The sequence below is a fragment of the Tupaia chinensis genome, unplaced genomic scaffold (assembly GCF_000334495.1).
Source record: "Tupaia chinensis unplaced genomic scaffold, TupChi_1.0 Scaffold000159_1, whole genome shotgun sequence".
NCBI lineage: Eukaryota > Metazoa > Chordata > Mammalia > Scandentia > Tupaiidae > Tupaia > Tupaia belangeri.
The window spans coordinates 2,959,540-2,968,005 of NW_006159630.1; the positions used below are offsets into that span (position 1 = coordinate 2,959,540).

The window sequence follows — 8,466 nt, forward strand, 5'->3', positions numbered from 1 at the left end:
CCACGGCCGCAGCAGGCCAGTGCGTGGGTGGGGCTGGAGGGCCAGGCCAGGCTGTGTCTCAGTGCCCACCTGGTCACCTCCCTACACCCTGATGAAGGATGCATTGTCCTTCTTTTCTCTTATTGTCACCAGAGAAAGGGAGGGAGGGAGGGAGGGGGAGAGAGAGAAAGCACCCTCGTGGGCGTGGTCACACGGCACTATCTTTCCTGTTTGTCCTGCCCGTCAGGGATTTGAGGCATTTGCACACACACACACACACACACACATGCGCGCACACACACACCTGGAATGTTTTTCAAGCCAGGAGGGCTGGGATTCGAACCGCGGTTGGCCATGTGGGATCTGGCTCTACGCTAGGGGCCAGCCTTTTGTTCTTTTACTGAGGGATGACACAAGACACAGAGCGGAAGCTACCAGCCATAGTCACAGAGCTGACAAATGGGGACCCGGGATCCTGCACCAGACCCCGAGTGCAAAACCTTGTGAGGTGACAGAGTTGGGACCATTGTCCTTGGGGACTGCCTGGCCAGGCCGCAAACACAGGGTGGAGTCACCACCCATCTCCTAGGGGGACACATTGGTCCCCATGAAGCACCCAGTGGGCCTACTACTGGGGTCCCAGGTTGATATAGCCTGCGGCCCTTTTGGGGCCAGGGGCAAGCGCCTTCCTATTTTGCAGACTAATAGCTGCGTTCTTTGGTGCTCTGTGGATGCCCACGCTCTCCCACTTAGAGCCTGCTTGGAGTGGGTAGCCGGGCCTGGAGAGCTCTCTCCCTCCTCCCCGGGCCCAGCTGTACCCCAGACTGCCATGGCTCCACAGCCACCCTAGAGGAGAACTCTGCTCTCACTGGTGTGCACGCTGGCAGCCCTCTCCCTAAAAGGCAGGCCCCCGCAGACTCGGAGCCACCGAGTCAGACCCTCCTGTCCCTAGGTTGGACAAAGGCGCCGCTGGGCCTCTTTGCCTCTTGGCTGAGTCCTCTCTGCGGTCAGGGCCAGGGCCACCAGGGCCAGCGAGGGTCCACCTGGGCTGGTCCCGTTATCCGCGCTTTGGAATGTGGATGCCGTGGAGCACATCGGGCCTGCTGGGGCCGTCTGGATGGGTGGGTTGACTGTTTGGCATGGGCCTGCCTGCCAGTCTGGTCAGGCATTGCATACCTGATCCCGTAATGTCTGGGATGCACGCTCTCCCGCCGCCAGCCTGGCATCTCATGGCGGGAAGCCTTGCTGCACCTCCCATTGAGCTGTTTGCATCTTGCAGGCAGATGGGACCCTGAGGTGGGAAGGAGCTTGATTGAGCTCCTCTCAGGAGGACCTGGCAGGGATGCAGTGCTTCCCCTTGCCCCTCACCCCTCAGGACCCCATAGCTGGTGTGTCAAACAGCTCCACAAGTCTCCTCTTGAGCCACCAAGGCAGCCCCTGGGGTGGCGGGGAGCCCAGAGGACAGACACACCCCCCCTTTCAGGCAGATCTGAGTTCAGACCCACCTGGGAGCCACCAACAGTTGGAACTGGCTGGAATGTATCGGGACCAGGTGGCCTGGAAGCAGAGCAGAGGCCCTTTCTTTCCTACCGTGATATAAACCCGGGGACCCCACCCTGTTGTGGGAAGGGGCCTTGTGTCGATTTGTGGCTTCAGCCTACCCTGGCATTGCCAACAGTTCCAGACTTTCCAACAGTTCTTGTGAGCTGGGGAACGTGAGTCCCCAGGTCCTCATCTTTGTAATAGTCAGTTCTTGCTGTGTAACTAACTGCCCCTTACATCAGTGGCTTTAAACGTTTATAGTCAATCATAACTTTTCATGATTTCATATTGGAGAATTCCCCTACTTGCTAAAGTTTATTTGTAACCGCCAAATCAATATTAATGGTTTTTTGTTTTGCCAGAAGCTGTACGTGCTCATCAGAAAGAGAGAGAAAGAGAGAGAGAGGTTGATTTGGGGTATGGATATACATACACGCACTGTGCGTTTCAAGCCACTGGGGCCAGGATTCAGAGTAAGGGCAGCCGGGTGCAATTCAGCTCCCATGTACTGTCCTACGGGGCTGGTCCCATCTCTTTGTTTTAGGTTTATTTCATGAAAGAGAGGATGCGTGTACACACCAGCGGGGTCTCGCCGTGCCACGGTCCCCCGCCCCCAGCCCCCAGCCAGGATCACAGTGCACAGTGGCCAGATCTCAGGCCTCCCACAAAGCTCCAGTATCTACGCACAGTGGCACCCCACAGCCTGAGCCCCCAGGCAGGCCCACTAACAGCACTCTGTCCCCACTTGTGGCTATGTGCAGAGCAACAAAAACTCACCCGACGCATGCTCCCTGGTGAGGTCGGACAAAGCAGGTCCCCCTGTTCCGTTATAAACAAAGGTCCTTCTGGGGGTCTGACTGCTGATCTGGTTCCACTTCGCTGTGCTTTTGGTTGGCGGTTTCCCTGTGAACGGCCCTGAACGGGTGCTGAAGTGCCGTCTTGGGGCCAGAGCCAGGAGGCTGGGAGGCGCCTTCTGGAGAGTGTTGAAGCTTCTCGCTCATGACTGTGGGGCCCGAGTTGTGGGTTCTGTTAACGACCCCACATATGTATTGTAGTAACGAAGGTCTTTAAACAAAAATACCCTTAAAACGGGTTATGTAAGCCCAGCCCTAGCTTCCCCGGGAGTGCTGGCTCCATCTTGGCTGATTCAGACTTTGTGGTCACTTGACACAGTGTGACTTCCACGGGCAGAGACCAGCCCTCTCCCATGCATCTGCTCAGCCGCTGAGCTGGGTTGGGCGCCTCTGCTTCAAGCTGGGTCCCCTGGGCGTGGTCCTTACAGTCAGTGGGCTCAGGCCTGCTCCTGGGGGTCTTTCTGGGTCTGGGCTGACTGGACAGCCATGCCAGCTGCAGCGGAGGTCCAGGAATAGCTCAACTGCACAAGCAAGTCCCCTGGCAAAGCCCGAGGGCGACAGGCTCTGCCTTTGTGATGGGCTGCGAAGTCACAGGAAAGGGCAGAAACAGCTGGGGTCACGCCCTGGACACTTCGATGCTGTGTCTGTGGTGGTCCAGGTGGGACCTGAGGGCTGGCACGGGAGGGGGGAACGCTATGGAGGAGCCCAGGCGGGAGCCGAGGGCAGGGCCTCCTAAGGGTGTCCCAGAGCGGAGGGAAGGACTCTCCTCTCCAGGCTGCCCCAGGCCCTCCTGGCCTGGCTGCAGGTCTAACTGTGCCTCTCTGCAGACGGGCCTTTGTCCCATTGCTGTTGGCTCCGGAGGGAAACTGCTGGCCTCAGCTGCCTCCCTTGTGCGTGACCTGGAGTCTGCGTGGGCAGGGAGAGGAGGAGGCAGGTTGGTTAGTGCTGGGGTGGAGGGAGCAGGAGGGGCCGGGCGAAGTTCCAGTGCTCCAAACACTCTACTTCAGGACAGTTTCTGTGCGCTTAGGGAGCTACGCGTCGGGGGAGGTCTGCGGGGACCCGCCTTGCCCTGGTGGGGCTCGTCCTGTAGACTGACCTGTGAGAGGTCACTCCTCTGGCCTTCCCTGTCCTCTCTTTCTCTGCCTCAGGCATCTCCCTGGTTTCTCATCAGTAATGAACGTGTCCCCTTCACATCAGAGACACGGGCCTTTGATATCAGCATGTGTAGGAGGGAGGGAGAGGTAATTAACACATTAATTAATTGTCCTTCATTTATACTTCAAACAAATAAGGTGATTTTTTAACGGAATAGATTGTACACAAATAAGAGCCATTAGTGACCACTTAAAAATGAACACGTGCTGGGGCCAGCAGGTGGTGAGATGGTTCAGGCACTGACCTCTCACGTGGCTGACTGCGGTTCGAGTCCCAGACCTGGCAGCGTGAAAATCATGCTGAGCGTGTACGTGTGTGTCCCGCATCCCAGGAGGAGGGTGGAGGAGGAGGAATTGCAACGTGGCCTCCCCCTGGGGGTGATTGCTCACTTCCCCTCTCACTATCTGTTTTTCTCCAGTGAGTGCACACGTCCTAAGGTGAGGACCTTAGAAAGAGAGTTTGTGCTTCCAGTGGCCAAGTGCAGGTGCCCCCAGACTCCCCACCCACCCAGACGGCCCACGCGTGCATTAAGAGCCCCGCCAGCAGCCAAGGCAGCCCTCGCAGCCTGGCCTAAGCAGCGGAGTACCACAGAGTCTGCTGTCTACTACAGAAAAAAATAAAAAGGCACCCGCCACCACCCCTCCTCCGGGTATACCCCGAGTTAAGAGCGGGTTTGGCAAAGACCTTGTGTGGCCACGTCCATGGCAGTGTGGTCACGCTGCCGGGAGGCAGAAGCAGCCCAGCGTTGTGGGCAGAAGAGAGTGGGCAGAGCTGTGGACGGTCATGGCGCGGAATTCCGAGGGCCTTGGCAATAAGGCTGATGGAGAGGGTGCTTGTAAAGTGAAGATGGACTTAGATGAACGGGAAGGCAGGAAGGCTGTGAGCATCTTGGAGGTGTCCTGGCTATGGTAACATTTGGGCAGCCACCCCATGTTAGGGATATGCAGAAACTCGAGACCAGACTGGAAGGGCCCTGCTGCCGGCCATGGGGCTGGCCTCTGCCTCGGAACTGTGTTGGCAGAGGTGGGCGAGGCCTGGAGGCTGTGTGCTGGGCACCACTGCGGCCAGGGAGCTCCGCAGCAGAGCTGGCTCTGGCACCTTTGGCTCCACTGAGGCACAGAAGTTTCCTTCCAGCCCTTGGTCCTCCATGTCCTCATGCCCCCTGCTGTGGGCAGAGGTGGGTGCCTTTCCTTGATAGGTGGGAGTCCAGCAGGAGCCCCACTCCTGGTGTGACTGTGAGGGCTAATGGTTTGTGCTGCTACGGCCCGGGACCCTGTGGGGACCAGGCACCTATGGGGATATGGGGTGGGGGCGTGTATGTGTATGTTCTGTTCCAGGACCGTTCGTCTGCTGTGCTGTGAGTAGACAGGGGGCAAAGCCCTGGAGGAGGTTCTAGGTCTCTGTGGGGACGAGAGGGGTCTGGTGTGGAGGGATGCAGGACGTGCACCAGAGGAGGAGTGGACAGGCGCCCTGGTGGACAGGACACCAGCAGGAACTTCGAGGAACCAAGAATACCAAGGAGGATTGCCCGGGAAGCCGGGGCGACGCTGCATCCGTGGGGAAGGATGTAGGAGAGGCGCGTTTGGTTCTGGGTGTTTGAAATCCGAGGTGGGTTTTGGAAACCTTGGTGGGGATGGCCAGTCGGCAGCTGGCTTGCAGTCTGGAGCTCGGGGGTGGTCCTGGCTGCCGGCAGGAAGGGGCAGCTTCATACCTGGTACTGAATGTCCAATGCCAAGGTGCCAGTCCATTCTGCCTGGTGAGTTCTCTCTTCCTGGTCTCGCTGTGACCTCACGTGACCTTTATTTCTTTTGAAAGTGAGAGACAATTAGAGAAATACATACACACACATATGTATATATATACATACACACACACATATGTAGAGAGACAGAAATATATATACAGAAATGTACATATATATAAATACAGAAATGTATATATATAGAGAGAAATAGAGAAGTTATATATGCACACGTGTGTGTGTGTGTGTGTGTGTGTAGAGAGAGGGAGCACCCCTGCTCTGCACCCACCCTTTCGGATGCCAGTAATCTTACTGGAGCAGCGCCCCACCCTACGACCTCATTTAACCTCTTTATAGGCCCCGCCTCCAAGTGCAGCCACAGGGGCTAGGGCTTCAACGCATGAGTTTTGAGGAATCATAATTCGGTCCGTGGCAGGTGGTGATAGAAGACAAAGGGCCAGGGTGAGCCCTGGGCTCCCAGCTCAGGCCGCCCGGCGGAGAGGGCCCTGGGGTGGACACGTGCTGCTAGGAGACAGGGAGACTGCGGCATCTGCCCCATCTGGCCCCACACAGCCGGGCTCTGCTGGACTCGGGCCCTCCCCTAGGTCGCTGTTCTCCCCGACAGCTGCTCCAGGACTAGAAGCGTGTGCTGGGGGAGCAGAGGAGGGGCTGGGCCAGGAAGCCCTGGGTAGGAGCCAGACCCAGCCCGGCCGTGTGGAGCAGCTGCAGCCGGCTGGGCCGCGACTCCCCAGCCTTCCCAGAGGCGCCCACCTGAGCGTGGACCACCTCTGCACGCGGGCAGGGAAGGCTGTGCACGCAGGCGCTGGCAGAGTGGCCTGTGGCCCCGGGGGGGAGGAGCGACATGAGAGCGTGGGTTGGCACCTAATCCCAGCTGGCGTCCGGGTCAGTTGGATGGTTTAAGAGGAGAGCGGGGTCTGCCGCGCGGTCGGGAGCCAGCCTCAGGCCGCAAGTCTGCCTGGCCCACGCAGCTGCTCGGTGCACAGGGCTGCCGGCTGCGTCCCTGCCCACCTCACAGAGGGCCGCTTCAAGGGGTTTCTCAGGCCGCTCCTCTCCTCCTGGCCCACCCCATCCCTGGGCTCCCTGGACTAGGTGCTACCCCTCCCGGGACAGTCGGTGTAGACACGCCCCCTTTGCATCTCATCTCCGTGCTTCCCCCAGCCCGGGTTACCCTGATCCCCAGGAGGTTGGAGCCAGCAGCTACACTGCTCCCGCCCGATCTCAACCGCGTGGTGTTTCATAAAGGCCCTGGACACAGTGGGGCTCCCTAGGTCACCACAGCCCCTGTAGGGGTCACAGTCCTGGAGGCTCCTGGCGTCTGGACAGCATGGCCCTCTCCTTCCTCCCCAAGGCCCCAGAGAGGGAGAGGAGCCTGGGGAGAGGGCGGAAGGCCCCAGAGGAGCTCCTTTCTGGGCCCACGTGCAGTCCTCTCTGGGACAGCACCCTGTGATACGAGTCTCTGGGGCCGTTCAGCTCAAAAAGCGAGTCGATTTTCTCATGCTTCCTTCATTTCCCACTGTCTGGCCCTGCCTACGGGACAGCACAGAACCGCCTGAATTCTGTACCGTGTGGGAAGGGGGTACGGGGCACGCAGCAGGGCCTGGATGTGGGGAGTGTGTACAGGGCATGCAGTAGGGGCTGGATGTGGGGAGCGTGTACGGGACACACAGCAGGGGCTGGTTGTGGGGAGCGTGTAAGGGACACACAGTAGGGGCTGGTTGTGGGGAGCGTGTACAGGGCACACAGCAGGGGCTGGTTGTGGGGAGCATGTAATGGGTGTGTAGGGAGCTGGTTGTGGGGAGTGTGTACAGGGCACGCAGCAGGGGCTGGTTGTGGGGAGTGTGTAAGGGACACACAGTAGGGGCTGGTTGTGGGGAGCGTGTATGGGGCACACAGTAGGGGCTGGTTGTGGGGAGCGTGTAATGGGTGTGTAGGGAGCTGGTTGTGGGGAGCGTGTAATGGGTGTGTAGGGAGCTGGTTGTGGGGAGCGTGTAAGGGGTGCTCAGCAGGGGCTGGTTGTGGGAAGCGTGTAAGGGACACACAGTAGGGGCTGGTTGTGGGAAGCGTGTAAGGGACACGCAGCAGGAGCTGGTTGTGGGGAGCATGTAAGGCGTGCTCAGCAGGGACTGGTTGTGAGGAGCGGGTAAGGGGTGTGCAGTGGAGGCAGGGCCAGGCCGGGCTACACGGGTGAGACTATAGAAGGCAGCACATGGTCACTGTGGGCTGCTGGCCCCTCGGCCCCTTCACCAGGCACTCACGGTTTCATGTCCCTGGTCTGCTTCTCTCCCCGTCCCCTGCAGCGTCAGAGGGGAGACCCCACCCTCACCCCCCCACACACTGAAGCTGCTGTCCAGATCTCGGGCTTGCTGGGCCCACGTTGTCTCATGTGACCCTTCAGGCCCCCGGGCCGGGCCGATGGGCCAGACACCCCTGTGTCCTCAGTGTAGCCACCCTGCCCTGTTACCTGGCCCTGACCACATGGTGGGAGGCTGTTGTCTTATGCGAGTGAGGACTCGCCCACCCCCTTCCCACGCTAGGCTGTTGACAACGGGCTTTCCTCAGAGCCAGGACCTGGGAGGTGACAGGTGTGGTGGATGGGCCCTAGAGTGTCCTGGGCCCAGCAGGGCGGGGCCTGGCCGACAAACAGCCAGCCTCGCACCTCAGGTTCAGGGGTTCCCACACTCTGAGGTCCAGGGCTCAGAAGGCATCAGGCTTGTGCTCAGGGGTGGTAGCTGAGGGGTGCCATGGGCGTCCACACGGGTGGGGAGCATGCAGCCTTCCCGGGGAGTATGCCAGTGCACAAGGGTAGAGGCCAGCCCTGCAGGGAGGTCCCAGCCTTGGCGCCCACGGTCTTTACTGGGCTCACCACAGGCACGGTCAGTGCCCACATTGGCTGACCTCAGTCTGTGACCCAAGCCCCAGCCTAGTCACCTTGCCAGTGTGGCTCAAAGCCCCCACCTGAACCACGTGGTCACTCCCTGGCTGGTCCACAGCCCCCGGTAAGCAAAATGCTCTGACTAGGCGGGACATCTCGGGGCTGGGGGCAAAGGCTGGCCACAATTAGACACGGGGAAGCCCGTCACTGCGTGGGTCCTCTCTCCCCACCTCCTCGGGCAGCCACACCCTTACTAGAGTGGCTGGCTCCCTAGAGGGCGCCTGTTTTTCCCCCGCCCAGCC

The 8,466-nt window shown here is 59.7% G+C and overlaps 1 protein-coding gene and 1 long non-coding RNA gene across 3 annotated transcripts in view; one reads left to right on the forward strand and one right to left on the reverse strand.

The window, feature by feature from the left end:
• LOC102480512 (uncharacterized) overlaps positions 1 to 2,886 on the reverse strand; it is an 11,096-nt gene extending 8,210 nt beyond the window's left edge. For both annotated transcript variants that reach the window (XR_001370179.1, XR_334128.1), the window contains exon 1: positions 2,299 to 2,886. This is a non-coding gene — a long non-coding RNA (uncharacterized LOC102480512). The remainder of the gene's footprint in view (positions 1 to 2,298) is intronic.
• Positions 1 to 8,466, forward strand: part of RBFOX3 (RNA binding fox-1 homolog 3) — a 353,380-nt gene that overhangs the window by 40,598 nt on the left and 304,316 nt on the right. The window lies entirely within an intron of this gene.